Raw genomic sequence first — 25,161 nt, 5'->3', positions numbered from 1 at the left:
TCCACAACTGAAAAACGGATAGTGTTCCCAAGCCTTCCATCCTGGAATATCTTCAGTCTCTCGCCAATGAAGAAAACAATCCCTCCAGCAGACTCTTCAACCACAATACAATATCACAGCCAAAAGAGCGAGAAGCAACTACACTTGCGTTTAAACAAAATGGCTAAAACTTAGTGGAGGAAAGTGCAGTGCACCAAAACATAAGCCGACACAATCATGGAGAATGCGCCAGCATATATGCTCTTCTGTCTATATTTTCCAAACCTGCTCTTGTCCCCTCCAGTTGCTCCATGTAGATTTGACGTCTGGCAAGGTGCATAACTCACTGACAAGCAGGCACACTCCTGCATGAGTTTTCTCTCTCACTAGCTGGATGATACACATTCATTTGCATGTGCTCCACCTCCGACACACCGCCCACCCAACCACCCAGTCACCAGAGCCACCCACAAGCCAACTGGCTCCGTGATTTAATTTGCACAGTGCAGTCATCCAGGCAGCATGTCCTTCTCAATGGAATAATCTCTGGTTCCATGGAATCTTCCGCATTGGAATGCTGCGGAACAAAAAGGATTTAAACATTCAGCTTGCTAGCATTCAATGTACCTGCGGTTTGGTTCTAGCACATGGGTCTTCATCCTGTGGCCCTCCAGCTGCTGTGAAACTACACATCCCAGCATGCCCTGCCACAGTTTTGCTATTAAGGTATGCTAAAACTGAGGCAGGGCATGCTGGGATATGTAGTTCCACAGCAGCTGGAGGGTCGCAGGTTGAAGACCCATGTTCTAGCATGCCTGTTCTATGATGCATGTTCCGTGATGTCACAATCAGCTTGGAATGGGGTGTCTAGCATGCATTTGCTGACAGCCACTTGAGGCAGACACACATCAGGAGATGCAGCATATCGGAGGTCTTCGATGCCTTTCCAGCAAATGCACACCACCAGCTGCTGGTCTGGACACAAAACAATGCCCACAATTGAAGGCTCAAAATGCCCAACTACAGGATTAATGTAAGTAGTGAATTTAGGAATGAGTTTAGAAGTAGGAAATTAAGTTAGTTCACAAGTACATTCAAATTCAGATCTAAAGACTAGGTAGGCCTCACGTCTTGGCAGCACCCAGCATTTAAAAATGCCTTGATTATAGGTAGGGAATTAAATGTAGATAAGAAGTAGACACAAAAGAAGACTCCACAGAGCAATTATCAGGTGTCTTTATCAATTTTTGCATTTAAAAAATCAAGCAATTAGGGAACACAATGTTGCGACAATGTAACCCTATTTGCAAAATAGTACTAAATAAGTTTGTCGATGTAAGACATTTGCAAAGGCGCAAACAAAACACGCTGGAAAATGCAACTGAATCTGTTTTTGGAGGTTAGAATAGATGCAGGATCAAGTAGCTCAATGGGTAGGGTGTTTGATTAGAATTTAACAGGTTATAGGTTTGAATCCTGGGTATGATAGTTTGAGGTGTTATTTAATAAAGTATGTTTATATATTAGTCACACATGGCTTACTTGTACAAATGGCATGTCACCAGTTAGTGCTGACTGCTGATATGCCATTTACACAAACATGCCATGTGTGACTGTATATGCATTTAAGGAGGGCACCCCTGCAATACCACAAACCATTGAGTGTCAAGTATACTAGATATATCTTCATATCTCATGTGCTTTCTCTGAGACCAATCTTGTTATGCCCCTTCCCCACAAGGCATGCGCCTTTTGTCCATATTGCAAAAATGGGGGGGAGGGCATATAATTCTCTGTCACAGGGCACCAAAAAGTCTAGTTATGGCTCTGGTATGCATTATGTAATCTGGCAGACCATCTCTCCAACACTGGCTGGTTGGAATAGAAATCCGGTTATCTATGTGAGCAAATGACCATCAACGATTTACTCTCAAACACTAAAAAATGGACAAAAATGGTCCCCTAAACAAATTGGTTAAATTTTGGGTTTAACCAATTTGTGTAATGACCATTTTTGACCACTTTTCTAGTGTTTGGGAGCAAATGGTTAATTGACATTTGCTCCTATACATTACCAGATTTTCATTCCATCCATCCAGACTGGATAGATAGCCTGACAGATAATTGTGTAGTGTACGCCCAGGATAACTGTTAGTCATGCTTTATTTTATGGCGGCACATAAATGGGTGGACAGATCCAGGGCAAGCACTGCCCACTCATGCATAGTTGTCAACTGATGTGAAGTTCCAGGGGGCAATCTCAGTTATAAAGAGAAGTATCTGGAAATTGTCCCTAGTTAAAAAAAAAAAAAAAAATTTTCTCAACTCCATTTATTTAGTATGATATCCCAGGTGATAGGATGCCGGCAGTCAGAACAACATACTTTATTAAATAACACATCTCAAACTACCATACCCAGGATTCAAACCTATAACCTGTTGAATTCTAATCAAACACCCTACCTATTGAGCTATTTGATCCTGCATAAAAATTGTGAACATTATATGAAGCTATTGGTACTTTGCAAAAAAAAAGAATCAGCATTACAACGCAGCAGATCCATGCAGTTTGCAGCCACACACTACATGTATCTGCTCAGCCACAATGCTGATTATTTCTTCACAAAGTACAAGGTGAGCTCCAAACAGAATTCTCTAGCTTAGAATTATACCTTTCTTTGCCAAACCTAGAAGTCGGGCCCCCCACCCTGGGATCCCCCAGAGGGAGGCCTGCACCGTCATGCGGCAGGCTTGTCCGTTTTGGAAGCAGGCTGATGGGCAGCCCAGGATTGCTTCAGTCTGGGCTTGGCAGGTCTGGAAACATGAGCTTGCTTTGGGTATGCCTGACCTTGGGTACGCTTTACCTGGAGGATGAAAGGGCCAAGAAAAGTACTTTTAGCCTTCTGCGTGGTAGGAGTCATACTAGGTAGGCAAGCTGTTTTAGCAGTAGCCAGATCAGCTACAATCTTATTGAGGTCTTCTCCAAAAGGAGATTCAACTGAGGCAGCACAAGGGAACTCTCATCTGGGGACAACAACTGCAGGGAGAACACATATTTTCAGATGAACATGGTAGGGCAGAAGGCTGCCTAATACTGAAGCACCCCCAAACAACAAATCAAATGCAACTTACTTGACAGAGATGTGCCTGAGCAACGGCCCTCCCCAGCCCTATCCCAAATCATACTTATTTTGCATAGGAGATACCATGGTCATGAAGATTGTTCTCCCAGGGTTAGGTTCATTCATTGCATTCTGGGTATGCTGACCCCTGTGATTTCCCCAAATGTGGGAAACTCGACTGCATTATTTGTGGTAGTGGGGGACTGTGTTTGTGCTTTCCTCTGGTCAGCTCTGGTAAAAGTCAGATTTCTTTGTCTCAGATCTTCCTCTAGCCTTTGTCTTCTTTCGAGAGTTCCCTTGTGCTGCCTCAGTTGGATCTCCTTCACTTGACAGGGGGGTGCCCGAGCAGCGACCCTCCCCAGCTCTAGCCCAACTCCTACTTACCTGCCAGGTGAGATACTATGATCATGAAGTTGCTTCTCCCAGGGCAAGGCTCACCCATTGCACTCTGGGTGTGCTGCCCCTGCGATTTCCCCAAATGTGGGAAACTTGACTGCATAATTTGAGTTTTCCCTGGTCGGCTCTCATGTAATTCAGATCTCTTTGTCTCAGGTCTCTCTCCAGCCTAGTTTGCTGTCTGGTTCCACTTCTTTTTTCTTGAGCCCCTCCCTTCTATACCCTTGTGCACTATCCTGACTTCTCCTCCCGTCTGCTTACTTTGTGCCTCCCAATGCACAATGCAAACTACGGGTAGTGCTGCAGGGCCCACACCCTTTTACTTGCTTTACAGAGCAGCTCTGGAGCTGTTACAGTGCCCAGCTGCTGCAAGAAATCAGCTTGAATGCTTCAGGGGCTGGGGAATGGCCAACATGAGCCCCACACCGAAGGAGGGTGGGGGTGCTTAATGCGAACTAGGGGTCATCCAAGCACCACAAAAGGCCTCCATGCCCTGCACGCTCCTTTTCTCTTTTCATATGCAGACGAGGGTTGAAGCCAACTTTGACCCACTGCTTGGATGACATCACCATATTCAAATCCATCTGCTGCAGGCCATCCCCCAGGAATGCTTGCACTAGTTGTTGCATTTGGTTTGTTGTTTGGGGGTGCTTCAGTATTAGGCAGCCTTCTGCCACCCCATGTTCATCTGAAAATATGTGTTCTCCCTGCAGTTGTTGTCCCCAGATGAGAGTTCCCTTGTGCTGCCTCAGTTGAATCTCCTTTACTTGACAGAGATGTGCCTGAGCAACGGCCCTCCCCAGCCCTATCCCAAATCATACTTATTTTGCATAGGAGATACTATTGTCATGAAGATTGTTCTCCCAGGGTGAGGTTCATTCATTGCATTCTGGGTATGCTGACCCCTGTGATTTCCCCAAATGTGGGAAACTCGACTGCATTATTTGTGGTAGTGGTGGACTGTGTTTGTGCTTTCCTCTGGTCAGCTCTGGTAAAAGTCAGATTTCTTTGTCTCAGATCTTCCTCTAGCCTTGTTCTTCTTTTGAGAGTTCCCTTGTGCTGCCTCAGTTGGATCTCCTTCACTTGAAAGGTAGTGCCCGAGCAGCGACCCTCCCCAGCTCTAGCCCAACTCCTACTAACCTGCCAGGTGAGATACTATGATCATGAAGGTGCTTCTCCCAGGGCAAGGCTCACCCATTGCACTCTGGGTGTGCTGCCCCTTGCGATTTCCCCAAATGTGGGAAACTTGACTGCATAATTTGTGTTTCCCCTGGACGGCTCTCGTATAATTCAGATCTCTTTGTCTCAGGTCTCTCTCCAGCCTAGTATGCTGTCTGTTTCCACTTCTCTTTTCTTGAGCCCATCCCTTCTATAACCTTGTGCACTATCCTGACTTCTCCTCCCGTCTGCTTACTTTGTGCCTTCCAATGCACAATGCAAACTACAGGTAGTGCTGCAGGGCCCACACCCTTTTACTTGCCTTACAGAGCAGCTCTGGAGCTGTTACAGTACCCAGCTGCTGCAAGAAATCAGCTTGAATGCTTTAGGGGCTGGGGCATGGCCAACATGAGCCCCACACCGAAGGAGGGTGGGGGTGTTTAATGCGAACTAGGGGTCATCCAAGCGTCGCAAAAGGCCGCCATGCCCTGCATATCCCTTTTCTCTTTTCATAAGCAGACGAGGGATGAAGCCAACTTTGACCCACTGCTTGGATGACATCACTTGCTGCCTTTCCAATGAAGCAAGTTTAATTTAGTAATAGGTGAAAAACCATCCCTACAAAGGTGTTAATCAGATACTTGGCTTTGTGGACTCTTTTCAGAGAACAAATTTGTTAGCATAAAAATAAAGCCAGAAAATGAAGAGCTGTTTAATCACTCAATTGGATTTTTCTGCCAGCATATTTCTTTTTCTCTGCAACCCACTGCTAAATTGTGCTTCCTAGCTGTTTTTTTCATAAAATCACTTAATCAAATCTAACTGATTACATCAGAGTAGGCCAGGTACCCTACACCATAAGAGAGGGTTTGAAATTTTGACTTGTCTACTTAAATATCACCAAAATCTGATCACAAGGTCAATTACGTCCCTGGGTGGGATTGAACCACCAACTTTTTGGTTAATAGCCGTACACACTAACTGATTGCGCTACAGCGACACTTTGTGAAAGTACATACTGACAAAGGCTAATAAGCATTCATCTAGAACGTTTCCTAGAAAAACTTTAAATAGTCAATAATCTGGAGAGTTTTTGTAAGATGTTTCTTCCATCAACCAATGAAGAAACACATTGGTACTTTCCCATGATGAGTGAGTGCTTCAGGATCTCTTGCACTTACATGTGCAGCAGAGTACTGTAATGGAAGCATGCTGGGTCCATAACCCAGAGGTAGGCAGATTGAAATTATCCTCTGCTATATGCATTTTTTTTGTTAATTAAAGTAATCCAAAACTGGGATTGATATTTTTGCTCTTTTTATTTTACTTAAAGTACAATAACTTTTACCTTTTTAATTTGTTTTAATAGTATATAGACAGTATTGTTTTCTTTCAAAAATCCACTTAATTTTCTTTACCCGATTATTAAAATGGTAATTGACAAAAACAAACTACATTGTCACCAGAAGAGCAATACAAAATGTACAAGTGATATATTAAAATCATCTTTCCAGCTTGAATTTCAATGATGCATTGGGGCAATGATTTTGTGAGAAACATCTTACCCTTAAATAAAGATTTTCTTAATTCCTTACCTGTGTGCTAATTAGATATCACCTTGTTTTCACATTAAACAGACTTCCACATGAGAAAGCAGCAAGGATGCAGTGGCGTTAATGTTTCCTGGTGTCAACCTGTATTATTTCAGTAGATATTGAAATGAGGATGCATCTTGCTGCCTTTCCAATGAAGCAAGTTTAATTTAGTAATAGGTGAAAAACCATCCCTACAAAGATGTTAATCCGATACTTGGCTTTGTGGACACTTTTCAGAGAACAAATTAGTTAGCATAAAAATAAAGCCAGAAAATGAAGAGCTGTTTAATCACTCAATTGGATTTTTCTGCCAGCATATTTCATTTTCTCTGCAAACCACTGCTAAATTGTGCTTCCTAGCTGTTTTTTGATAAAATCACTTAATCAAATCTAACTCTGATTACATCAGAGTAGGCCAGGTACCCTACACAATAAGAGGGGGTTTGAAATTTTGACTTGTCTACTTAAAGATCACCAAAATCTGATGACAAGGTCAATAACATCCCTGGGTGGGATTGAACCACCAACCCTTTGGTTAATAACCAAACACACTAACCGATTACACCACAGAGACACTTTGCAAAAGTACATACTGACAAAGGCTAATAAGCATTCATCTAGAACGTTTCCTAGAAAACTTTAAAAAGTCAATAATCTGGAGAGTTTTTGTAAGATGTTTCTTCCATCAACCAATGAAGAAACGCATTGGTACTTTCCCATGATGAGTGAGTGCTTCAGGATCTCTTGCACTTACATGTGCAGCAGAGTACTGCAATGGAAGCATGCTGGGCCCCTTAACCCAGAGGTAGGCAGATTGAAACTATCCTCTGCTATATGCATTTTTTTTTTGTTAATTAAAGTAATCCAAAACTGGGATTGATATTTTTGCTCTTTTATTTTTACTTAAAGTACAATAACTTTTACCATTTTAATTTGTTTTAATAGTATATTGACAGTATTGTTTTCTTTCAAAAATCCACTTAATTTTCTTTACCCTATTATTAAAATGGTAATTGACAAAAACAAACTACATTGTCACCAGAAGAGCAATACAAAATGTACAAGTGATATATTAAAATCATCTTTCCAGCTTGAATTTCAATGATGCATTGGGGCAATGATTTTGTGAGAAACATCTTCACCCTTAAATAAAGATTTTCTTAATTCCTTACCTGTGTGCTAATTAGATATCACCTTGTTTTCACATTAAACAGACTTCCACATGAGAAAGCAGCAAGGATGCAGTGGCGTTAATGTTTCCTGGTGTCAACCTGTATTATTTCAGTAGATATTGAAATGAGGATGCATCTTGCTGCCTTTCCAATGAAGCAAGTTTAATTTAGTAATAGGTGAAAAACCATCCCTACAAAGATGTTAATAAGATACTTGGCTTTGTGGACACTTTTCAGAGAACAAATTTGTTAGCATAAAAATAAAGCCAGAAAATGAAGAGCTGTTTAATCACTCAATTGGATTTTTTTGCCAGCATATTTCTTTTTCTCTGCAAACCACTGCTAAATTGTGCTTCCTAGCTGTTTTTATAAAATCACTGAATCAAATCTAACTCTGATTACATCAGAGAAGGCCAGGTACCCTACACCATAACAGGGGTTTTTGAAATTTTGACTTGTCTACTTAAAGATCACCAAAATCTGATAACAAGGTCAATTACATCCCTGGGTGGGATTGAACCACCAACCTTTTGGTTAATAGCCTTACACACTAACTGATTGCGCCACAGCGACACTTTGCAAAAGTACATACTGACAAAGGCTAATAAGCATTCATCTAGAACGTTTCCTAGAAAAACTTTAGTCAATAATCTGGAGAGTTTTTGTAAGATGTTTCTTCCATCAACCAATGAAGAAACACATTGGTACTTTCCCATGATGAGTGAGTACTTCAGGATCTCTTGCAATTACATGTGCAGCAGAGTACTGTAATGGAAGCATGCTGGGTCCATAGCCCAGAGGTAGGCAGATTGAAACTATCCTCTGCTATATGCGTTTTTTTTTGTTAATTAAAGTAATCCAAAACTGGGATTGATATTTTTGCTCTTTTATTTTTACTTAAAGTACAATAACTTTTACCATTTTCATTTGTTTTAATAGTATATTGACAGTATTGTTTTCTTTCAAAAATCCACTTAATTTTCTTTACCCGATTATTAAAATGGTAATTGACAAAAACAAACTACATTGTCACCAGAAGAGCAATACAAAATGTACAAGTGATATATTAAAATCATCTTTCCAGCTTGAATTTCAATGATGCATTGGGGCAACGATTTTGTGAGAAACATCTTCACCCTTAAATAAAGATTTTCTTAATTCCTTACCTGTGTGCTAATTAGATATCACCTTGTTTTCACATTAAACAGACTTCCACATGAGAAAGCAGCAAGGATGCAGTGGCGTTAATGTTTCCTGGTGTCAACCTGTATTATTTCAGTAGATATTCAAATGAGGATGCATCTTGCTGCCTTTCCAATGAAGCAAGTTTAATTTAGTAATAGGTGAAAAACCATCCCTACAAAGGTGTTAATCAGAAACTTGGCTTTGTGGACACTTTTCAGAGAACAAATTTGTTAGCATAAAAATAAAGCCAGAAAATGAAGAGCTGTTTAATCACTCAATTGGATTTTTTTGCCAGCATATTTCTTTTTCTCTGCAACCCACTGCTAAATTGTGCTTCCTAGCTGTTTTTATAAAATCACTGAATCAAATCTAACTCTGATTACATCAGAGAAGGCCAGGTACCCTACACCATAAGAGGGGGTTTGAAATTTTGACTTGTCTACATAAAGATCACCAAAATCTGATAACAAGGTCAATTACGTCCCTGGGTGGGATTGAACCACCAACCTTTTGGTTAATAGCCTTACACAGTAACTGATTGCGCCACAGCAACACTTTGCAAAAGTCCTTACTGACAAAGGCTAATAAGCATTCATCTAGAACGATTCCTAGAAACATTTTAAAAAGTCAATAATGTGGAGAGTTTTTGTAAGATGTTTCTTCCATCAACCAATGAAGAAACACATTGGTACTTTCCCATGATGAGTGAGTGCTTCAGGATCTCTTGCACTTACATGTGCAGCAGAGTACTGTAATGGAAGCATGCTGGGTCCATAACCCAGAGGTAGGCAGATTGAAACTATCCTCTGCTATATGCATTTTTTTTTGTTAATTAAAGTAATCCAAAACTGGGATTGATATTTTTGCTCTTTTATTTTTACTTAAAGTACAATAACTTTTACCATTTTAATTTGTTTTAATAGTATATTGACAGTATTGTTTTCTTTCAAAAATCCAATTAATTTTCTTTACCCGATTATTAAAATGGTAATTGACAAAAACAAACTACATTGTCACCAGAAGAGCAATACAAAATGTACAAATGATATATTAAAATCATCTTTCCAGCTTGAATTTCAATGATGCATTGGGGCAACGATTTTGTGAGAAACATCTTCACCCTTAAATAAAGATTTTCTTAATTCCTTACCTGTGTGCTAATTAGATATCACCTTGTTTTCACATTAAACAGACTTCCACATGAGAAAGCAGCAAGGATGCAGTGGCGTTAATGTTTCCTGGTGTCAACCTGTATTATTTCAGTAGATATTGAAATGAGGATGCATCTTGCTGCCTTTCCAATGAAGCAAGTTTAATTTAGTAATAGGTGAAAAACCATCCCTACAAAGATGTTAATCAGATACTTGGCTTTGTGGACACTTTTCAGAGAACAAATTTGTTAGCATAAAAATAAAGCCAGAAAATGAAGAGCTATTTAATCACTCAATTGGATTTTTTTGCCAGCATATTTCTTTTTCTCTGCAAACCACTGCTAAATTGTGCTTCCTAGCTGTTTTTATAAAATCACTGAATCAAATCTAACTCTGATTACATCAGAGAAGGCCAGGTACCCTACACCATAACAGGGGTTTTTGAAATTTTGACTTGTCTACTTAAAGATCACCAAAATCTGATAACAAGGTCAATTACATCCCTGGGTGGGATTGAACCACCAACCTTTTGGTTAATAGCCGTACACACTAACTGATTGCGCCACAGCGACACTTTGCAAAAGTACATACTGACAAAGGCTAATAAGCATTCATCTAGAACGTTTCCTAGAAAAACTTTAAATAGTCAATAATCTGGAGAGTTTTTGTAAGATGTTTCTTCCATCAACCAATGAAGAAACACATTGGTACTTTCCCATGATGAGTAAGTACTTCAGGATCTCTTGCAATTACATGTGCAGCAGAGTACTGTAATGGAAGCATGCTGGGTCCATAGCCCAGTGGTAGGCAGATTGAAACTATCCTCTGCTATATGCGTTTTTTTTTGTTAATTAAAGTAATCCAAAACTGGGATTGATATTTTTGCTCTTTTATTTTTACTTAAAGTACAATAACTTTTACCATTTTCATTTGTTTTAATAGTATATTGACAGTATTGTTTTCTTTCAAAAATCCACTTAATTTTCTTTACCCGATTATTAAAATGGTAATTGACAAAAACAAACTACATTGTCACCAGAAGAGCAATACAAAATGTACAAGTGTTATATTAAAATCATCTTTCCAGCTTGAATTTCAATGATGCATTGGGGCAACGATTTTGTGAGAAACATCTTCACCCTTAAATAAAGATTTTCTTAATTCCTTACCTGTGTGCTAATTAGATATCACCTTGTTTTCACATTAAACAGACTTCCACATGAGAAAGCAGCAAGGATGCAGTGGTGTTAATGTTTCCTGGTGTCAACCTGTATTATTTCAGTAGATATTCAAATGAGGATGCATCTTGCTGCCTTTCCAATGAAGCAAGTTTAATTTAGTAATAGGTGAAAAACCATCCCTACAAAGGTGTTAATCAGAAACTTGGCTTTGTGGACACTTTTCAGAGAACAAATTTGTTAGCATAAAAATAAAGCCAGAAAATGAAGAGCTGTTTAATCACTCAATTGGATTTTTTTGCCAGCATATTTCTTTTTCTCTGCAAACCACTGCTAAATTGTGCTTCCTAGCTGTTTTTATAAAATCACTGAATCAAATCTAACTCTGATTACATCAGAGAAGGCCAGGTACCCTACACCATAAGAGGGGGTTTGAAATTTTGACTTGTCTACATAAAGATCACCAAAATCTGATAACAAGGTCAATTACGTCCCTGGGTGGGATTGAACCACCAACCTTTTGGTTAATAGTCTTACTCAGTAACTGATTGCGCCACAGCAACACTTTGCGAAAGTCCATACTGACAAAGGCTAATAAGCATTCATCTAGAACGATTCCTAGAAACATTTTAAAAAGTCAATAATGTGGAGAGTTTTTGTAAGATGTTTCTTCCATCAACCAATGAAGAAACACATTGGTACTTTCCCATGATGAGTGAGTGCTTCAGGATCTCTTGCACTTACATGTGCAGCAGAGTACTGTAATGGAAGCATGCTGGGTCCATAACCCAGAGGTAGGCAGATTGAAACTATCCTCTGCTATATGCATTTTTTTTGTTAATTAAAGTAATCCAAAACTGGGATTGATATTTTTGCTCTTTTATTTTTACTTAAAGTACAATAACTTTTACCATTTTAATTTGTTTTAATAGTATATTGACAGTATTGTTTTCTTTCAAAAATCCAATTAATTTTCTTTACCCGATTATTAAAATGGTAATTGACAAAAACAAACTACATTGTCACCAGAAGAGCAATACAAAATGTACAAATGATATATTAAAATCATCTTTCCAGCTTGAATTTCAATGATGCATTGGGGCAACGATTTTGTGAGAAACATCTTCACCCTTAAATAAAGATTTTCTTAATTCCTTACCTGTGTGCTAATTAGATATCACCTTGTTTTCACATTAAACAGACTTCCACATGAGAAAGCAGCAAGGATGCAGTGGCGTTAATGTTTCCTGGTGTCAACCTGTATTATTTCAGTAGATATTGAAATGAGGATGCATCTTGCTGCCTTTCCAATGAAGCAAGTTTAATTTAGTAATAGGTGAAAAACCATCCCTACAAAGATGTTAATCAGATACTTGGCTTTGTGGACACTTTTCAGAGAACAAATTTGTTAGCATAAAAATAAAGCCAGAAAATGAAGAGCTATTTAATCACTCAATTGGATTTTTTTGCCAGCATATTTCTTTTTCTCTGCAACCCACTGCTAAATTGTGCTTCCTAGCTGTTTTTATAAAATCACTGAATCAAATCTAACTCTGATTACATCAGAGAAGGCCAGGTACCCTACACCATAACAGGGGTTTTCGAAATTTTGACTTGTCTACATAAAGATCACCAAAATCTGATAACAAGGTCAATTACATCCCTGGGTGGGATTGAACCACCAACCTTTTGGTTAATAGCCTTACACAGTAACTGATTGCGCCACAGCAACACTTTGCAAAAGTCCATACTGACAAAGGCTAATAAGCATTCATCTAGAACGATTCCTAGAAACATTTTAAAAAGTCAATAATGTGGAGAGTTTTTGTAAGATGTTTCTTCCATCAACCAATGAAGAAACACATTGGTACTTTCCCATGATGAGTGAGTGCTTCAGGATCTCTTGCACTTACATGTGCAGCAGAGGACTGTAATGGAAGCATGCTGGGTCCATAACCCAGAGGTAGGCAGATTGAAACTATCCTCTGCTATATGCATTTTTTTTGTTAATTAAAGTAATCCAAAACTGGTATTGATATTTTTGCTCTTTTATTTTTACTTAAAGTACAATAACTTTTACCATTTTAATTTGTTTTAATAGTATATTGACAGTATTGTTTTCTTTCAAAAATCCACTTAATTTTCTTTACCCGATTATTAAAATGGTAATTGACAAAAACAAACTACATTGTCACCAGAAGAGCAATACAAAATGTACAAGTGATATATTAAAATCATCTTTCCAGCTTGAATTTCAATGATGCATTGGGGCAATGATTTTGTGAGAAACATCTTACCCTTAAATAAAGATTTTCTTAATTCCTTACCTGTGTGCTAATTAGATATCACCTTGTTTTCACATTAAACAGACTTCCACATGAGAAAGCAGCAAGGATGCAGTGGCGTTAATGTTTCCTGGTGTCAACCTGTATTATTTCAGTAGATATTGAAATGAGGATGCATCTTGCTGCCTTTCCAATGAAGCAAGTTTAATTTAGTAATAGGTGAAAAACCATCCCTACAAAGATGTTAATCAGATACTTGGCTTTGTGGACACTTTTCAGAGAACAAATTTGTTAGCATAAAAATAAAGCCAGAAAATGAAGAGCTATTTAATCACTCAATTGGATTTTTTTGCCAGCATATTTCTTTTTCTCTGCAACCCACTGCTAAATTGTGCTTCCTAGCTGTTTTTATAAAATCACTGAATCAAATCTAACTCTGATTACATCAGAGAAGGCCAGGTACCCTACACCATAACAGGGGTTTTCGAAATTTTGACTTGTCTACATAAAGATCACCAAAATCTGATAACAAGGTCAATTACATCCCTGGGTGGGATTAAACCACCAACCTTTTGGTTAATAGCCTTACACAGTAACTGATTGCGCCACAGCAACACTTTGCAAAAGTCCATACTGACAAAGGCTAATAAGCATTCATCTAGAACGATTCCTAGAAACATTTTAAAAAGTCAATAATGTGGAGAGTTTTTGTAAGATGTTTCTTCCATCAACCAATGAAGAAACACATTGGTACTTTCCCATGATGAGTGAGTGCTTCAGGATCTCTTGCACTTACATGTGCAGCAGAGGACTGTAATGGAAGCATGCTGGGTCCATAACCCAGAGGTAGGCAGATTGAAACTATCCTCTGCTATATGCATTTTTTTTGTTAATTAAAGTAATCCAAAACTGGTATTGATATTTTTGCTCTTTTATTTTTACTTAAAGTACAATAACTTTTACCATTTTAAATTGTTTTAATAGTATATTGACAGTATTGTTTTCTTTCAAAAATCCACTTAATTTTCTTTACCCGATTATTAAAATGGTAATTGACAAAAACAAACTACATTGTCACCAGAAGAGCAATACAAAATGTACAAGTGATATATTAAAATCATCTTTCCAGCTTGAATTTCAATGATGCATTGGGGCAACGATTTTGTGAGAAACATCTTACCCTTAAATAAAGATTTTCTTAATTCCTTACCTGTGTGCTAATTAGATATCACCTTGTTTTCACATTAAACAGACTTCCACATGAGAAAGCAGCAAGGATGCAGTGGCGTTAATGTTTCCTGGTGTCAACCTGTATTATTTCAGTAGATATTGAAATGAGGATGCATCTTGCTGCCTTTCCAATGAAGCAAGTTTAATTTAGTAATAGGTGAAAAACCATCCCTACAAAGATGTTAATCAGATACTTGGCTTTGTGGACACTTTTCAGAGAACAAATTTGTTAGCATAAAAATAAAGCCAGAAAATGAAGAGCTATTTAATCACTCAATTGGATTTTTTTGCCAGCATATTTCTTTTTCTCTGCAACCCACTGCTAAATTGTGCTTCCTAGCTGTTTTTATAAAATCACTGAATCAAATCTAACTCTGATTACATCAGAGAAGGCCAGGTACCCTACACCATAACAGGGGTTTTCGAAATTTTGACTTGTCTACATAAAGATCACCAAAATCTGATAACAAGGTCAATTACATCCCTGGGTGGGATTGAACCACCAACCTTTTGGTTAATAGCCTTACACAGTAACTGATTGCGCCACAGCAACACTTTGCAAAAGTCCATACTGACAAAGGCTAATAAGCATTCATCTAGAACGATTCCTAGAAACATTTTAAAAAGTCAATAATGTGGAGAGTTTTTGTAAGATGTTTCTTCCATCAACCAATGAAGAAACACATTGGTACTTTCCCATGATGAGTGAGTGCTTCAGGATCTCTTGCACTTACATGTGCAGCAGAGGACTGTAATGGAAGCATGCTGGGTCCATAACCCAGAGGTAGGCAGATTGAAACTATCCTCTGCTATATGCATTTTTTTTGTTAATTAAAGTAATCCAAAACTGGTATTGATATTTTTGCTCTTTTATTTTTACTTAAAGTACAATAACTTTTACCATTTTAATTTGTTTTAATAGTATATTGACAGTATTGTTTTCTTTCAAAAATCCACTTAATTTTCTTTACCCGATTATTAAAATGGTAATTGACAAAAACAAACTACATTGTCACCAGAAGAGCAATACAAAATGTACAAGTGATATATTAAAATCATCTTTCCAGCTTGAATTTCAATGATGCATTGGGGCAACGATTTTGTGAGAAACATCTTACCCTTAAATAAAGATTTTCTTAATTCCTTACCTGTGTGCTAATTAGATATCACCTTGTTTTCACATTAAACAGACTTCCACATGAGAAAGCAGCAAGGATGCAGTGGCGTTAATGTTTCCTGGTGTCAACCTGTATTATTTCAGTAGATATTGAAATGAGGATGCATCTTGCTGCCTTTCCAATGAAGCAAGTTTAATTTAGTAATAGGTGAAAAACCATCCCTACAAAGATGTTAATCCGATACTTGGCTTTGTGGACACTTTTTAGAGAACAAATTAGTTAGCATAAAAATAAAGCCAGAAAATGAAGAGCTGTTTAATCACTCAATTGGATTTTTCTGCCAGCATATTTCATTTTCTCTGCAAACCACTGCTAAATTGTGCTTCCTAGCTGTTTTTTGATAAAATCACTTAATCAAATCTAACTCTGATTACATCAGAGTAGGCCAGGTACCCTACACCATAAGAGGGGGTTTGAAATTTTGACTTGTCTACTTAAAGATCACCAAAATCTGATGACAAGGTCAATAACATCCCTGGGTGGGATTGAACCACCAACCCTTTGGTTAATAACCAAACACACTAACCGATTGCACCACAGAGACACTTTGCAAAAGTACATACTGACAAAGGCTAATAAGCATTCATCTAGAACGTTTCCTAGAAAACTTTAAAAAGTCAATAATCTGGAGAGTTTTTGTAAGATGTTTCTTCCATCAACCAATGAAGAAACGCATTGGTACTTTCCCATGATGAGTGAGTGCTTCAGGATCTCTTGCACTTACATGTGCAGCAGAGTACTGCAATGGAAGCATGCTGGGCCCCTTAACCCAGAGGTAGGCAGATTGAAACTATCCTCTGCTATATGCATTTTTTTTTTGTTAAAGTAATCCAAAACTGGGATTGATATTTTTGCTCTTTTATTTTTACTTAAAGTACAATAACTTTTACCATTTTAATTTGTTTTAATAGTATATTGACAGTATTGTTTTCTTTCAAAAATCCACTTAATTTTCTTTACCCTATTATTAAAATGGTAATTGACAAAAACAAACTACATTGTCACCAGAAGAGCAATACAAAATGTACAAGTGATATATTAAAATCATCTTTCCAGCTTGAATTTCAATGATGCATTGGGGCAACGATTTTGTGAGAAACATCTTCACCCTTAAATAAAGATTTTCTTAATTCCTTACCTGTGTGCTAATTAGATATCACCTTGTTTTCACATTAAACAGACTTCCACATGAGAAAGCAGCAAGGATGCAGTGGCGTTAATGTTTCCTGGTGTCAACCTGTATTATTTCAGTAGATATTGAAATGAGGATGCATCTTGCTGCCTTTCCAATGAAGCAAGTTTAATTTAGTAATAGGTGAAAAACCATCCCTACAAAGATGTTAATCAGATACTTGGCTTTGTGGACACTTTTCAGAGAACAAATTTGTTAGCATAAAAATAAAGCCAGAAAATGAAGAGCTGTTTAATCACTCAATTGGATTTTTTTGCCAGCATATTTCTTTTTCTCTGCAAACCACTGCTAAATTGTGCTTCCTAGCTGTTTTTATAAAATCACTGAATAAAATCTAACTCTGATTACATCAGAGAAGGCCAGGTACCCTACACCATAACAGGGGTTTTTGAAATTTTGACTTGTCTACTTAAAGATCACCAAAATCTGATAACAAGGTCAATTACATCCCTGGGTGGGATTGAACCACCAACCTTTTGGTTAATAGCCGTACACACTAACTGATTGCGCCACAGCGACACTTTGCAAAAGTACATACTGACAAAGGCTAATAAGCATTCATCTAGAACGTTTCCTAGAAAAACTTTAAGTAGTCAATAATCTGGAGAGTTTTTGTAAGATGTTTCTTCCATCAACCAATGAAGAAACACATTGGTACTTTCCCATGATGAGTGAGTACTTCAGGATCTCTTGCAATTACATGTGCAGCAGAGTACTGTAATGGAAGCATGCTGGGTCCATAGCCCAGAGGTAGGCAGATTGAAACTATCCTCTGCTATATGCGTTTTTTTTTGTTAATTAAAGTTATCCAAAACTGGGATTGATATTTTTGCTCTTTTATTTTTACTTAAAGTACAATAACTTTTACCATTTTCATTTGTTTTAATAGTATATTGACAGTATTGTTTTCTTTCAAAAATCCACTTAATTTTCTTTACCCGATTATTAAAATGGTAATTGACAAAAACAAACTACATTGTCACCAGAAGAGCAATACAAAATGTACAAGTGATATATTAAAATCATCTTTCCAGCTTGAATTTCAATGATGCATTGGGGCAACGATTTTGTGAGAAACATCTTCACCCTTAAATAAAGATTTTCTTAATTCCTTACCTGTGTGCTAATTAGATATCACCTTGTTTTCACATTAAACAGACTTCCACATGAGAAAGCAGCAAGGATGCAGTGGCGTTAATGTTTCCTGGTGTCAACCTGTATTATTTCAGTAGATATTCAAATGAGGATGCATCTTGCTGCCTTTCCAATGAAGCAAGTTTAATTTAGTAATAGGTGAAAAACCATCCCTACAAAGGTGTTAATCAGAAACTTGGCTTTGTGGACACTTTTCAGAGAACAAATTTGTTAGCATAAAAATAAAGCCAGAAAATGAAGAGCTGTTTAATCACTCAATTGGATTTTTTTGCCAGCATATTTCTTTTTCTCTGCAACCCACTGCTAAATTGTGCTTCCTAGCTGTTTTTATAAAATCACTGAATCAAATCTAACTCTGATTACATCAGAGAAGGCCAGGTACCCTACACCATAAGAGTGGGTTTGAAATTTTGACTTGTCTACATAAAGATCACCAAAATCTGATAACAAGGTCAATTACGTCCCTGGGTGGGATTGAACCACCAACCTTTTGGTTAATAGCCTTACACAGTAACTGATTGCGCCACAGCAACACTTTGCAAAAGTCCATACTGACAAAGGCTAATAAGCATTCATCTAGAACGATTCCTAGAAACATTTTAAAAAGTCAATAATGTGGAGAGTTTTTGTAAGATGTTTCTTCCATCAACCAATGAAGAAACACATTGGTACTTTCCCATGATGAGTGAGTGCTTCAGGATCTCTTGCACTTACATGTGCAGCAGAGTACTGTAATGGAAGCATGCTGGGTCCATAACCCAGAGGTAGGCAGATTGAAACTATCCTCTGCTATATGCATTTTTTTTTGTTAATTAAAGTAATCCAAAACTGGGATTGATATTTTTGCTCTTTTATTTTTACTTAAAGTACAATAACTTTTACCATTTTAATTTGTTTTAATAGTATATTGACAGTATTGTTTTCTTTCAAAAATCCAATTAATTTTCTTTACCCGATTATTAAAATGGTAATTGACAAAAACAAACTACATTGTCACCAGAAGAGCAATACAAAATGTACAAATGATATATTAAAATCATCTTTCCAGCTTGAATTTCAATGATGCATTGGGGCAACGATTTTGTGAGAAACATCTTACCCTTAAATAAAGATTTTCTTAATTCCTTACCTGTGTGCTAATTAGATATCACCTTGTTTTCACATTAAACAGACTTCCACATGAGAAAGCAGCAAGGATGCAGTGGCGTTAATGTTTCCTGGTGTCAACCTGTATTATTTCAGTAGATATTGAAATGAGGATGCATCTTGCTGCCTTTCCAATGAAGCAAGTTTAATTTAGTAATAGGTGAAAAACCATCCCTACAAAGATGTTAATCCGATACTTGGCTTTGTGGACACTTTTCAGAGAACAAATTAGTTAGCATAAAAATAAAGCCAGAAAATGAAGAGCTGTTTAATCACTCAATTGGATTTTTCTGCCAGCATATTTCATTTTCTCTGCAAACCACTGCTAAATTGTGCTTCCTAGCTGTTTTTTTATAAAATCACTTAATCAAATCTAACTCTGATTACATCAGAGTAGGCCAGGTACCCTACACCATAAGAGGGGGTTTGAAATTTTGACTTGTCTACTTAAAGATCACCAAAATCTGATGACAAGGTCAATAACATCCCTGGGTGGGATTGAACCACCAACCCTTTGGTTAATAACCAAACACACTAACCGATTGCACCACAGAGACACTTTGCAAAAGTACATACTGACAAAGGCTAATAAGCATTCATCTAGAACGTTTCCTAGAAAACTTTAAAAAGTCAATAATCTGGAGAGTTTTTGTAAGATGTTTCTTCCATCAACCAATGAAGAAACGCATTGGTACTTTCCCATGATGAGTGAGTGCTTCAGGTTCTCTTGCACTTACATGTGCAGCAGAGTACTGCAATGGAAGCATGCTGGGCCCCTTAACCCAGAGGTAGGCAGATTGAAACTATCCTCTGCTATATGCATTTTTTTTTGTTAATTAAAGTAATCCAAAACTGGGATTGATATTTTTGCTCTTTTATTTTTACTTAAAGTACAATAACTTTTACCATTTTAATTTGTTTTAATAGTATATTGACAGTATTGTTTTCTTTCAAAAATCCACTTAATTTTCTTTACCCTATTATTAAAATGGTAATTGACAAAAACAAACTACATTGTCACCAGAAGAGCAATACAAAATGTACAAGTGATATATTAAAATCATCTTTCCAGCTTGAATTTCAATGATGCATTGGGGCAACGATTTTGTGAGAAACATCTTCACCCTTAAATAAAGATTTTCTTAATTCCTTACCTGTGTGCTAATTAGATATCACCTTGTTTTCACATTAAACAGACTTCCACATGAGAAAGCAGCAAGGATGCAGTGGCGTTAATGTTTCCTGGTGTCAACCTGTATTATTTCAGTAGATATTGAAATGAGGATGCATCTTGCTGCCTTTCCAATGAAGCAAGTTTAATTTAGTAATAGGTGAAAAACCATCCCTACAAAGATGTTAATCAGATACTTGGCTTTGTGGACACTTTTCAGAGAACAAATTTGTTAGCATAAAAATAAAGCCAGAAAATGAAGAGCTGTTAAATCACTCAATTGGATTTTTTTTGCCAGCATATTTCTTTTTCTCTGCAAACCACTGCTAAATTGTGCTTCCTAGCTGTTTTTATAAAATCACTGAATCAAATCTAACTCTGATTACATCAGAGAAGGCCAGGTACCCAATACCATAACAGGGGTTTTTGAAATTTTGACTTGTCTACTTAAAGATCACCAAAATCTGATAACAAGGTCAATTACATCCCTGGGTGGGATTGAACTACCAACCTTTTGGTTAATAGCCGTACACACTAACTGATTGCGCCACAGCGACACTTTGCAAAAGTACATACTGACAAAGGCTAATAAGCATTCATCTAGAACGTTTCCTAGAAAAACTTTAAGTAGTCAATAATCTGGAGAGTTTTTGTAAGATGTTTCTTCCATCAACCAATGAAGAAACACATTGGTACTTTCCCATGATGAGTGAGTACTTCAGGATCTCTTGCAATTACATGTGCAGCAGAGTACTGGAATGGAAGCATGCTGGGTCCATAGCCCAGAGGTAGGCAGATTGAAACTATCCTCTGCTATATGCGTTTTTTTTTGTTAATTAAAGTAATCCAAAACTGGGATTGATATTTTTGCTCTTTTATTTTTACTTAAAGTACAATAACTTTTACCATTTTCATTTGTTTTAATAGTATATTGACAGTATTGTTTTCTTTCAAAAATCCACTTAATTTTCTTTACCCGATTATTAAAATGGTAATTGACAAAAACAAACTACATTGTCACCAGAAGAGCAATACAAAATGTACAAGTGATATATTAAAATAATATTTCCAGCTTGAATTTCAATGATGCATTGGGGCAACGATTTTGTGAGAAACATCTTCACCCTTAAATAAAGATTTTCTTAATTCCTTACCTGTGTGCTAATTAGATATCACCTTGTTTTCACATTAAACAGACTTCCACATGAGAAAGCAGCAAGGATGCAGTGGCGTTAATGTTTCCTGGTGTCAACCTGTATTATTTCAGTAGATATTCAAATGAGGATGCATCTTGCAGCCTTTCCAATGAAGCAAGTTTAATTTAGTAATAGGTGAAAAACCATCCCTACAAAGGTGTTAATCAGAAACTTGGCTTTGTGGACACTTTTCAGAGAACAAATTTGTTAGCATAAAAATAAAGCCAGAAAATGAAGAGCTGTTTAATCACTCAATTGGATTTTTTTGCCAGCATATTTCTTTTTCTCTGCAACCCACTGCTAAATTGTGCTTCCTAGCTGTTTTTATAAAATCACTGAATCAAATCTAACTCTGATTACATCAGAGAAGGCCAGGTACCCTACACCATAAGAGGGGGTTTGAAATTTTGACTTGTCTACATAAAGATCACCAAAATCTGATAACAAGGTCAATTACGTCCCTGGGTGGGATTGAACCACCAACCTTTTGGTTATTAGCCTTACACAGTAACTGATTGCGCCACAGCAACACTTTGCAAAAGTCCATACTGACAAAGGCTAATAAGCATTCATCTAGAACGATTCCTAGAAACATTTTAAAAAGTCAATAATGTGGAGAGTTTTTGTAAGATGTTTCTTCCATCAACCAATGAAGAAACACATTGGTACTTTCCCATGATGAGTGAGTGCTTCAGGATCTCTTGCACTTACATGTGCAGCAGAGTACTGTAATGGAAGCATGCTGGGTCCATAACCCAGAGGTAGGCAGATTGAAACTATCCTCTGCTATATGCATTTTTTTTTGTTAATTAAAGTAATCCAAAACTGGGATTGATATTTTTGCTCTTTTATTTTTACTTAAAGTACAATAACTTTTACCATTTTAATTTGTTTTAATAGTATATTGACAGTATTGTTTTCTTTCAAAAATCCAATTAATTTTCTTTACCCGATTATTAAAATGGTAATTGACAAAAACAAACTACATTGTCACCAGAAGAGCAATACAAAATGTACAAATGATATATTAAAATCATCTTTCCAGCTTGAATTTCAATGATGCATTGGGGCAACGATTTTGTGAGAAACATCTTCACCCTTAAATAAAGATTTTCTTAATTCCTTACCTGTGTGCTAATTAGATATCACCTTGTTTTCACATTAAACAGACTTCCACATGAGAAAGCAGCAAGGATGCAGTGGCGTTAATGTTTCCTGGTGTCAACCTGTATTATTTCAGTAGATATTGAAATGAGGATGCACCTTGCTGCCTTTCCAATGAAGCAAGTTTAATTTAGTAATAGGTGAAAAACCATCCCTACAAAGATGTTAATCAGATACTTGGCTTTGTGGACACTTTTCAGAGAACAAATTTGTTAGCATAAAAATAAAGCCAGAAAATGAAGAGCTATTTAATCACTCAATTGGATTTTTTTGCCAGCATATTTCTTTTTCTCTGCAACCCACTGCTAAATTGTGCTTCCTAGCTGTTTTTATAAAATCACTGAATCAAATCTAACTCTGATTACATCAGAGAAGGCCAGGTACCCTACACCATAACAGGGGTTTTCGAAATTTTGACTTGTCTACATAAAGATCACCAAAATCTGATAACAAGGTCAATTACGTCCCTGGGTGGGATTGAACCACCAACCTTTTGGTTAATAGCCTTACGCAGTAACTGATTGCACCACAGCAACACTTTGCAAAAGTCCATACTGACAAAGGCTAATAAGCATTCATCTAGAACGATTCCTAGAAACATTTTAAAAAGTCAATAATGTGGAGAGTTTTTGTAAGATGTTTCTTCCATCAACCAATGAAGAAACACATTGGTACTTTCCCATGATGAGTGAGTGCTTCAGGATCTCTTGCACTTACATGTGCAGCAGAGTACTGTAATGGAAGCATGCTGGGTCCATAACCCAGAGGTAGGCAGATTGAAACTATCCTCTGCTATATGCATTTTTTTTTTTGTTAATTAAAGTAATCCAAAACTGGGATTGATATTTTTGCTCTTTTATTTTTACTTAAAGTACAATAACTTTTACCATTTTAATTTGTTTTAATAGTATATTGACAGTATTGTTTTCTTTCAAAAATCCACTTAATTTTCTTTACCCGATTATTAAAATGGTAATTGACAAAAACAAACTACATTATCACCAGAAGAGCAATATAAAATGTTCAAGTAATATATTAAAATCATCTTTCCAGCTTGGATTTCAATGATGCATTGGGGCAACGATTTTGTGAGAAACATCTTCACCCTTAAATAAAGATTTTCTTAATTCCTTACCTGTGTGCTAATTAGAGATCACCTTGTTTTCACATTAAACAGACTTCCACATGAGAAAACAGCAAAGATGCAGTGGCGTTAATGTTTCATGGTGTCAACCTGTATTATTTCCGTAGATATTGAAATGAGGATACATCTTGCTGCCTTTCCAATGAAGCAAGTTTAATTTAGTAATAGGTGAAAAACCATCCCTACAAAGATGTTAATCAGATACTTGGCTTTGTGGACACTTTTCAGAGAACAAATTTGTTATCATAAAAATAAAGCCAGAAAATGAAGAGCTGTTTAATCACTCAATTGGATTTTTCTGCCAGCATTTTTCTTTTTCTCTGCAACCCACTGCTAAATTGTGCTTCCTAGCTGTTTTTTTTATAAAATCACTTAATTAAATCTAACTCTGATTACATCAGAGAAGGCCAGGTACCCTACACCATAAGAGGGGGTTTGCAATTTTGACTTGTCTACTTAAAGATCACCAAAATCTGATAACAAGGTCAATTACGTCCCTGGGTGGGATTGAACCACCAACCTTTTGGTTAATAGCCGTACACACTAACTGATTGCGCCACAGCGACACTTTGCAAAAGTACATACTGACAAAGGCTGATAAGCATTCATCTAGAACGTTTCCAAGAAAAACTTTAAATAGTCAATAATCTGGAGAGTTTTTGTAAGATGTTTCTTCCATCAACCAATGAAGAAACACATTGGTACTTTCCCATGATGAGTGAGTGCTTCAGGATCTCTTGCAATTACATGTGCAGCAGAGTACTGTAATGGAAGCATGCTGGGTCCATAGCCCAGAGGTAGGCAGATTGAAACTATCCTCTGCTATATGCATTTTTTTTTGTTAATTAAAGTAATCCAAAACTGGGATTGATATTTTTGCTCTTTTATTTTTACTTAAAGTACAATAACTTTTACCATTTTAATTTGTTTTAATAGTATATTGACAGTATTGTTTTCTTTCAAAAATCCACTTAATTTTCTTTACCCGATTATTAAAATGGTAATTGACAAAAATAAACTGATGAGGATACTACTGCAGTCTTTGTTTCGTCTGTACCCGCTGAAAGAGCAGCAAAAGGTGGAGATCTTGATGGGACAGTTGAAAGGGCTTGCACTTAGAGAGGTTACTTCCTGGCCTACTGAAGAGAAGAAGACTGTGGACCAGATCCTCAACAGGCTTGCTACCACATTTGACACAAGGACAGTGTCAGAACTTAAAATGCACTTCTTTGCTCGAAAGCAACAACCAGGAGAGTCACTACGGGGCTATGCCCTCAGCTTGCAGGAAGCACTCAGAGATGTTCAGCAAGCAGACCCTGAGCAAGTGCATGACAAAGAGAAAATGTTATTGGACCAGTTCACTG

The 25,161-nt window shown here is 37.0% G+C and overlaps 4 non-coding genes across 4 annotated transcripts; all 4 read left to right on the top strand.

Moving 5' to 3' along the window:
- Window positions 1-3,161: 3,161 nt before the first annotated feature.
- LOC135001798 (U1 spliceosomal RNA) lies at window positions 3,162-3,325 on the top strand. Its single transcript, XR_010203127.1, has one exon. It is a non-coding gene; the product is annotated as a U1 spliceosomal RNA (small nuclear RNA).
- Window positions 3,326-3,477: 152 nt separating this feature from the next.
- LOC135001834 (U1 spliceosomal RNA) lies at window positions 3,478-3,640 on the top strand. The gene has a single exon (XR_010203160.1). It is a non-coding gene; the product is annotated as a U1 spliceosomal RNA (small nuclear RNA).
- Window positions 3,641-4,314: 674 nt separating this feature from the next.
- Window positions 4,315-4,478, top strand: LOC135001805 (U1 spliceosomal RNA). The gene has a single exon (XR_010203134.1). It is a non-coding gene; the product is annotated as a U1 spliceosomal RNA (small nuclear RNA).
- A 151-nt stretch (window positions 4,479-4,629) lies between these two features.
- LOC135001823 (U1 spliceosomal RNA) lies at window positions 4,630-4,793 on the top strand. The gene has a single exon (XR_010203152.1). It is a non-coding gene; the product is annotated as a U1 spliceosomal RNA (small nuclear RNA).
- Window positions 4,794-25,161: the final 20,368 nt, after the last annotated feature.

The sequence above is a fragment of the Pseudophryne corroboree genome, unplaced genomic scaffold, assembly GCF_028390025.1.
Source record: "Pseudophryne corroboree isolate aPseCor3 unplaced genomic scaffold, aPseCor3.hap2 scaffold_1677, whole genome shotgun sequence".
Classification (NCBI taxonomy): domain Eukaryota; kingdom Metazoa; phylum Chordata; class Amphibia; order Anura; family Myobatrachidae; genus Pseudophryne; species Pseudophryne corroboree.
The sequence above is the reverse complement of the archived record's forward strand: the minus strand, read 5'-3'. Positions and strand labels throughout refer to the sequence as shown.